Source organism: Oxyura jamaicensis, chromosome 1 (genome assembly GCF_011077185.1).
Source record: "Oxyura jamaicensis isolate SHBP4307 breed ruddy duck chromosome 1, BPBGC_Ojam_1.0, whole genome shotgun sequence".
NCBI lineage: Eukaryota > Metazoa > Chordata > Aves > Anseriformes > Anatidae > Oxyura > Oxyura jamaicensis.
The window spans coordinates 82414174-82423434 of record NC_048893.1 but is presented as its reverse complement, the minus strand read 5'-3'; the positions used below and the strand labels follow the sequence as shown (position 1 = coordinate 82423434).

General features: G+C 47.5%; 1 long non-coding RNA gene across 1 annotated transcript; it reads left to right on the top strand.

Annotated features, from left to right (window-relative positions):
- Positions 1-339: 339 nt before the first annotated feature.
- Positions 340-858, top strand: LOC118160093. The gene is made up of 2 exons (XR_004747334.1): positions 340-459; positions 739-858. It is a non-coding gene; the product is annotated as an uncharacterized LOC118160093 (long non-coding RNA).
- Positions 859-9261: the final 8403 nt, after the last annotated feature.

The following is a 9261-nucleotide window of genomic DNA, read 5'->3' as shown; positions in this document are numbered from 1 at the left end:
TCCTGCTGCTTTGCCGGGCTCTGGTCAGCGCAGCGCTGCTCCCCTGGCGCCGTGTGGGGTTTTAGGGCTCTGCTCTTCCATAAACACGTGTGGTTCAGGAGCCAGCACATGAAGGCTCCATGGCTTTGAACCAGCAGGGAATGTGTGCCAGTTTAACAGCTAGGCATTTCAATATCTAGTGTTATAACCTTGAGGTTAAACACTGCTGGGCAGAAAGGCTAGAAAGAAAAAAAAAAAAACACAATGCTGCATCCATACACCGTGTCTGCGTATTATCTTCCATCGGACCTTACTAAAAATCCTTTGAAAAATCAGGTGACTGCCAGCTCATTCTCTTCTAGATCCCTTTGGGCTGGTGAGCTGGTGGAGCTTCCCCTGGCTGCAGTCAGCGATGGTGTGGTGTGGGAAATGTGCCTCGGCCTCGCCTTGCTTTGCTGCCCACGTACTGCAGTTTGCCAGGTAGGGCACGAGCCTGCTGGGGCTGCTTTTTGCTGAGACAGTGGCCTAAAGTCTTTCAAAAACATCAGCACAAATTGCTGGCATAAATATCCTTGTTTCATTCCGTCTACGACTTGAAAATGTCCCTTTTCTCTTAAAAGCAGCATTAAAACAGAAAGGAGAGGTGGACTTCTGTCCTTGCTTATGAGGAGGGAGGGGAGAATTACTTTTATTTTTGTTTTGCTTCTTCATGAGCAGACACAAACATCTGCTGAAATATCTGCACGAAATACTTGACAGAAAACTAGGTCTCATGGCTCTTTTTTTCCTGGAAGTCTTTGACCAGAAGCGGCCATGTAGAACATGGATCTGACATGGCCTAACCAAGAGGGGAAAGCAAGGGTGACCAAGAAGCAAAAACATTTCAGTCAGTGGAATCATTCAAAACATATGTGTTTTGTGTTGGTTCCTCCTAGCAGCTGCTTGTCTCCAGATGTCTGACGAGTTGTCGGAAGAAGGTGTTTTATGTGAAAAGTCAAAGATCGTTAGCTGTTTCAGTTAGAAATGGAGAAAGTTTCCATCTCTAATTATCCTTATCTAGCCATCTTCCGGCAGAAAACAGGGCTGAGGACTGAAACGTTAGGGAAAGCAGGTCATACAAAGAGAACCCGCTTCAGGACGCAAAAATCAAATCCGTGAGAAAACAGCAACAACAGCAACAACAAAACAACAGTAAGACTCTTCTTGGTTACTTTTGCTTTTTTTTTTTTTTTGTTATGGACCAGAAAGCAAAAGCCCTACAGCAAATCTGTCACAAAGCAGCAGCAATCACCACCTTTGCCCCTGGGAGCAATGTTTTGAAAAGCTGAGTCTCACCCCACAGCACAAGCCTTTTTTTTTCTCCCCGGGGAGGATGCTGAGGCTGAGCTGTTATGATTTGTATCTTGGGAAGGATGGAAACTTGTTTTGAAACCCTTCTGCCTACTTGGCCGACGGCTTTGCACGCCCGGGAGTGCTGGGGCAGCACTGGGGAGAGGGGTGCTTGCTTTCAGGTGGCACAGCCAGCCTTTCCCTCGCCAGCTTTCCTTTGCTGCACGCATTCCTGCTTGACAGCTTTTGTTGAATCCTCATGGTGGAGCACAGAGGAATCTCTGGAAAATTTCTGGAAGGAATGCTACAAGGGGATTAAATGCAAGGCATCTGTGTTTTGTGTGCATCAAACAACGCCGGTGCTTGTCCTCCAGTGGGCTGCTTTGGATGTGGTTTGTGGAGAGCCTGGCTCTCCCTTCTTGTGCCAAAAACATTGGTCTGCGGTCAGGTGGGAGCTCGTGCCAGGTCCCCATCAACAGGGGGACCTCAGGGAACAGTGGGACCTCGGGGAACAGCAGCACCATGGTGCAAAGCACGCCCTGAGCAAGTGTGACAGCTCTTGATGCCCGGCACACTCAGTGCCACGGGAGGGACAAAGGACTGGGTTTGGGGACCGTGCACGCTCCCTTTCAAACTTCCCCGTGTTAAGTTCCCTTCTCACTAAGCTGCCACTCACTGTAACTGGTTGGTGTCCTTGTGGCACTTTGGGTAAACAAATGGTTTGGTGGCAATATCTTGGCGAAGAGGCAGCGACCCTGGGCTTTCTAGCTCGTTTTCGGAGTGGTCTCTGCCCACGACAGCAGCTGCCCATGACCAGGGACATGGGACACTGCAGCAGGCCCAGCAAGCCGAGGTGGTTGTTGTTGGGGAACAGCAAGGGTCGTGGAGGAGAAAGTTTTCTCTCGGGCTGTCGTGATAAGATCAGCTTGCTTTGCTGGAGGGCCAGAGTAAAGCCACTCAGTGAGCCTGCAGATTGCTGTGCCCTTCTCTGTGCCTTGTGACAATGAACTGAGTTTGTGAAGGTTTTAGCCAGTGTCCAAGTTAACAATATTAGACTTTTGGGCCCTGGGAACTGGAGCACACTGTCCCCTTGTCCCTACCCCACTCCCACATCTTCCCAAAGGGACAGAGGATTTCTGTGGGCCCTCCCGGCTCCTTGCTGCTCCCGGGGGAGCAGCCCCCCATTGCCCCGTCCTCCCATCCCAGCAGCCCTGTGTGAGGTTACTCAACTGTGTGTATGAAAATAACTTGTATGCCCTGGCTTATTATTTCTCACAAGTGGATGAGATGGTTGGAGGCTGATCAGAGCGGAGGAGTCTCCTGGTGAGTTCATTCTTCAAACGCTTGGGTGGGCTGCTTCTCATTAGGGCTTGTTACGGTGCCAAGAGAAAAGACTTTCTCTCTGGCTTCGTGTGTACATGCCTCTGTTGCCATCTGGGAGCTGCTCCTCTCTTGGGATTTGCCAGGCACAGCAAACCCCGAGCTGTTCAGACTGCGCAGGGTGCTGGCAGCTTGAAATGGAGGGCGTTGGGCAGCATGAGCTCCCAGCGGTGCAGTAATGCCATGGGCACGGCCCCATCACTCCCGAGGTGCCAAGGTGCAGGCGTGCACCCCACTCGTGGACCCTGTGGAACATCAGAGGGGGCCTGATGGGTCCAAGGGGGCTCCTAAGCAGCTTTGTTCCTCCCCACCAAAAACGATCAAGCCCAAACCTTGAGAAGTGTCTGGAGTCAACATGCTTAATTTAATGACGATGGATTCAGACTACACCAAGCCGTGCTGTGGGATGGGATGCCACTGGAGTGGTCTCCTGCTCATGTCGTCCTTGCTTGGAGCTCCAGAGCTGCTGCGTAGTTCCGTGGGACAGCCGATGAGCATTGCTTCGGGCGGTGTGTGTGCCCAAGTCCAGGCTAATGAAGGATTCCTTCATTAAAGAGAAAACCTTGCCACTGGCTCTGCAATGTACCATTTTCCACAGGTCTAAGGACTGTTTCTAGTTCTAACACTCGCTGCCTGCAGGGATTAGTAAAATAACTTGCATCCAGCAGCAGACACCAAGCAATACCTTTCCAGCCCAGCTGTTGGGTCTGTCACACTTTGATTCCCCTTGGAAATCTGCCACTGGAGGATGGGGCAGGAGGGGATTTTGCAGGGGGCAGCCCCAGAGTCTGTTTTTAGTCACTGGATTTGAAAGCTCACTGCTAGTTGTCAAATATTTCCTTCACCGTTGCTTCTGTAATGACTATTTAACTGTTTTTGCTTGCTGATGATAACAGTGATGATCACAGAGCGTAGAGTGAAACATTTAAATGTGATGCAGCAGAGAATTTGCCTAGCTGCATCAGTGGCTCCGGAAATGTCTGAAAGGGCATCTTGCTCGGGGCCACTCCATCTGCATAAATCCCCCCACCATCTTCTCTGTCTACAGAGTGCCCATCCTGTACCCCTGGGCTTAGCTGCCCCCAGCGGGTACATAAGTAAATCCTGCTGATGGCTGCTACCACGCTAGCCAGACTGCAGAACATTTCTACGTGTTTCGCTTTGGGGCTGTAAATTGTTGGGTTGTAAGTTTTATTTTATTTATATTTAAATTCCTGGATCTGTCCGTTGAAAATGCTTCATTATACCGCTGTAACAAAGTTAAGTTCAAAGAGATTCTCAAGTGCAAACAAACGTTTCTGAAACAGGACAAGCAGTATTTCCCTCTAATGTAACTATTTAATTTGGCTCTGCCGATACAGCTGTCCTACCATTACAGTAAAACATGTTTGTGTTTTTGAAATCCAGGTCTACAATGCTCCTCTGTTCTTGTAACAGAGCAGCTCCTCTGCTTAGCAGTCTTCCTTCTCCCCTTACGTTTCTAAAACTTCTTAACCTGTGTAACATTACCATCCTGCCCCTGCTGTTAACCACCAGATGGTCTTTGCTCAGTAACTTCTTCCAGGTTCGCCTTTCATACCATGTGCAAGACCTTCTGGAGGCATTTTGCTAACAAACCAGAGAGGCTTTTTCCTGCGAGCCTGACACTGAGAGGCATTTTTAGAAGAGCTTTCTGAAGTCCTGTAGGAACAGAAAGCAATGCAGAGCACGACCAGGGAGATCTGGGAGAGCTGCAGCTATGCCCAGCAGTTTTCTGTTAGTTTCCTCCCCTTGCAGACTCCAAGGTTTTGCTGGACTGGTCTCATTACAGGCTGATAGCAACAGACCCAAGTGGCCTTGGGGTCTGATTTTTTTTTTTTTTTTTTTTCCTCTGCTCTTCTGTGCTTGGGTTAGCACTTGCCAGGCTGGCTCAGTCATTCCCTTTTGGGATCTCCTGTTTAGTGGCTTATCTCTGGGCCCTTGCAGCTTACTGATGGGGTGTCATGAAGACTTTTAGGAACTCCTGAATCTGCACAGGATGTGTAAGACTGAGAGCAGAGTCTGGTTATGCAGAGCCTGTTATTACTGCTGCCTGCTAAAGAGAATAGGTCCATTCGCTGTGAATCCACCTGCCCCAAATGGTGCCTTTGCCATTTCCCATGTTCAATCCAGTGGGCACATGGTAGCCAGCAGTCAGGCCAGCTCACTGCTCCAGCAGAAACCCAGCTCAGCAGGATCCAGTGGAGTTCATTGGATCAGTGAGCTGGAGAATCAGCAGAGCTAACAAATGCCAGGCAGGCATTTCCTTCTCTTGCAGTACAAATTCAGTCAAGGGGCCACGATGCACCTTCCCTGTTCTTGTGACAGCATTTGTTAGCCTTCAGCAAGCAAAGACACCTTTGGAATGCCCTTCCTGGGCAGACAGGGTAACGTCTTGCTTGTGAATTAGCAAACCTATTCAGATCATGTAAATACGGCTTCTTCTGCCAAAGTATTAGCAATGGCTAAAGTGTGTCCAAGTCGCTATGTGAGCCAACTGCTGCTATTAACCTTTTAAACCATGTGTAAGTGACGACCTCCTTGTTGTTGCACATTCTGGTGAGGATGAGAAATAGAGCTTGCAACTACTTATTTCTAGGAAATAAACATGGTAAACCCGATGGACAACACTTAGCGTGCTCTGCAGGACACGCACCCGGCCCCAGAACAGGTCACCATCCTGCAGATACATCCGTCTGGTTTGGTGTGGTGTCGCTTTACGGTAGGTGAGTTTGTTACCATTGATGCCACAAGAGAAACCAAAGCGGTCCTGTCAGCAAGACTCAGTTGTGAATGATCCTGTCGATGAAGCAGTTCAGTAGCCTCCCAAGCAAAGCCTTCCAGGCACGCAGGAACCCCCCTTGCCTGAAGGTACCAGGCACGTGTCTACAGGGAAAAGATGCACAACACAGGGTCTGTGGTGCTGTGGGCATGCACAGCACAGAGCGTGTGTGCAACCCTGTGATGGGCCACACAGCTGGTCCCAGCAGAGATGCTGAGTATATCACCCCAGCTCTTTATTAAAGGGTCAATGATTAAATCAGTCATTTTCCTTATTGACTACTCACAAATTGTTTTTCATTGCTTTCTGGAAAGGAAAGGAAAGAAAAATACCAGCAAACCAGCAAGAGAAAAATAATTATGCTGACCCTTTCTCTTGAGCATTTGCTGTTCGTGTTCTCATTGAGTTACTGGATCTTTCCAAAGGACTGAGATTAAGCTCTTCTCTTCATATTTTCCCACAGCTCCCTTGATGGGTGATCTGAAAATGACATATGCAGATAGCAGCTCAACTGCAAGCAGCAGGCAGAGATGAGTCAGGGCCACAATGACTAATGTGGTAGATACAGTGCACATTCGGTGTGGATACTGGTTTGCGTGTCTAGTCCAAGTACAGTCCCTTTTCCTCTCAAACCTAGGCAGACAACTTCTCCAAGGTCTGCCAGGCTATTTGTGCCACTGCTGACTTCCTGACTACAGAGCCAGATCTCATTCCTACAAGCGTCTCCACCCAGAAGCACCAGTATTAGAGGATGCTGAACTGAGGCTCGATGCCTCAGATGGTCCTCCGTTCACAGCACAGGGACAGACCTTTATTTATCTTCCTTTTCCTCCCCAACCCCAAAAAGCATAGGATAGACTCCTCTGATAGACCGGAGGAATGAAGAAGAGACTCTGCTTCCTACATCTCCGCTAGAGTAAGAGGTTCCCATGAAATTCTGGTGAAAGTGTTGAGCACACAATACGCTTTGAGTCTTGCTGCTCTTGTTCCAACCGCACTGTAATCGCAAACAGTCCTGCCTCATCTGGACAAGGAATCTGGTTTTCAAGGGAAGCACAGCTGAGAAAGGCTTCAAACAGGATCTGATTAGCCAATTAAAAACAGATGCTGTGCTGGCAGACAGGCTGCTGTGGATCATCTGATACAATCCCCTTCCCCTCGTTTTTGTACATAATGTCCTTCCAAGCACAGCCACCTCCCCCATAGCTACGTCTAAATTGCATTAGGAATCCTGGCACTTTTTCCAGTTATACATATTGTGAATGGTTTTGTCATTTAAAATATTTTACAGGGATTTTAGAGTCAAGTAGTTGAATGCTCATCAGAAAGCCACCTGGTATCCAAAGGAGTCAGACTCCATCCTGCAAAAGGCCTGGGGCTGTAGCACTTCAATCTCTGCCATGCTTAATCTTTACAGAGCACCCTTCTTCCAGAGGCAAGGACTCTGCCACCTCTGGGACCAGAGGTGGAACACCCTTCTGCTAACCCACACGCTTCACTTCTGTTTTAAGCATACAAGCTAGGAGGGTTCTGTATCCCAATACACAGGCATAAAACACCTCTCTCTCAATTCAGCTTTGGAAGGAAGTATCACCTTGTAGCATGCTTGCTAGCCACTCACTGCTCCAGCTGAGACCTGCTTTAGCTCACCCACATCCTCATCTTAGCGCAGAGGCTGTTGGTCAGTCATTCATCCCTTTAGCTCAGGACTGATTCCTGTCCTGTGGACAACTGAAGAAAATTCAGTAGGCCAGTTGCTGTGGGAGTACAGGCTAGGATTAGTGTTTGTCTTCCTTGGCACTGGAGAATCACACATTGAGCTGTTTCAGGTAGAGAGCTTTGTACCCAACTTCCACAACTGCCGTTGAACCACATTCCTTCTCCCAAGACTGTACCTGCTAACAGAAGCCACTAGGATCAGTTCTTCTTCAGCCAGAATCAACATATTCAGGAATGTCTGTAATATTCTTAGAGGTGCAAACAAGTTTCAGATTGGGACTATTACTTCTATTGCTTGGTCACAGATGTAATAGGAGATTCATCCCAGAGAGGCCAAGGAAAGGGGATAACTCCTTTTGCTCTTGTTTTTCAGTTCGACAAAGGAGAAGGGCTGATATCAGCTCGCTGAATAGCAGAGCCACCTAAATTAATTTCACATGGAGTGTCTGGTCTCAGCAGTTGGATGCTAATCCTTTGCAGCACTGCAGCCACATAAGTACTCAGGGACAGACTAGAGAGAAGGCTTAATTCAGCAAAAACATGAGGTGGAGGCATATATGACAGAAAAAACAAGGTTTTAGGCTACTTCAGTGGAAGAAAAGATGCCAGAAAGACTCGGAAGCTCTGTTTTCTCTCTAAGATCTTGAAAGGAGAACGCAGGAAGAGAAGAGCTCAGCTTCAAGCATACGTGGCAAATTCATGCTGGCTCAATTGCCTGTACAAAGCTGACGTTTTTGACTTTGTCCACAGCTTCTTGCCACTTCCTATTCCCAACAGGATCTGGTTAACAAGCAAGCACAAAAATACAACGGGAAGAAGAGAAGGAGCCACCAAATCCTTCACCTTTCACTGCCTCGGTAATTGCTTCAAACTCTGGCTTGGCCAAATGACAAGAGGTAAGCAGGAGGACCTGTCCATGGTGAGACATCAGCTTGGCAGAACCTGGCCCTGAAGACCTCTAATCACAGCGTCAGCAAGGGAATACACGATGCTTTCCGAAGAGGTGTAACTAATGAGTGGCCTACGTGCTGCATATGAGCTTTAGTGACAATAACTGTGTCAGTCTAATGCTAACATCACACAGGGGGTTACACCGCTAACAGCAACCCTCACGTAATTGCTCTAATACACTCCCCTATGGAGACTCCCTTTCTAAGCCTGCAGATGGTGTGAAATAGCTTAAGCAAGGCATAAAGCTTTCAGCAGAAGTTTTAATTCTGCAGTGACTGCACGGGGTAAGGTTTTTAGAACAGACTCATTGTTAAGACATACTGAAACTGCTTCCCTGGGCCTCTCCAAGATGAATACATTGGATCCACCCTTAATTATGGGATGACAGTGTTTATCTCAGCCTAAAACAAAAACAGTTCAGTTGGTTTATGCAAATTTTTGCATATAAAAATTATTTTAACAAATGGCTATACTGACCACTTCCGTGATTTGATCTTTTTTCCCCCATGAGAATGTTACTTCTAACAGTCTCCAACAAAAAGAAATTGGTAAGTTGCCACAACTCAAGACTCATTGGAAAAATGCAGGATCTTTGCAGCACAATGCAGGTCTGTCTTGCCACTCAGATTTGCAAGACTTGGGTAAAAAAAAAAATAAAAAAATTAAACCAAGGTCTTTCAAGGGAAAAATATACACAGTAAGATGCACAGTGCCAAGATCATATATTTTTTTTTTCTTTGCAAACGCTCTGGAGGCAGATTTGCACTTCATTGTGCCAAATAATTTCTTAAAATGACTGGACTCGGGTCTGAAAAACGTGCAGACCGAGTCCTAAGAAAAACGGTTCAGCTTTTATGACTCTGAGCCATCTGTGAGCTATAGGGACAGGCACCAGCTCAAAGCCGATGAAGCCGAGTTCTGTTTTCACAATATGCTCCAAATCACCTTTAATCTGCCTATTAAGTGGGCACCAGCTATTTTGCAACAGCCCTGGTGAAAATGCCACGGGTGTGAAAAACAGCAGATGGTTAATGGGGGCGGAAAGCTATACAAATCGTTAGAGGAGCATGGAAAATTCATTGCTGCCTATAAAACAGTCAGTA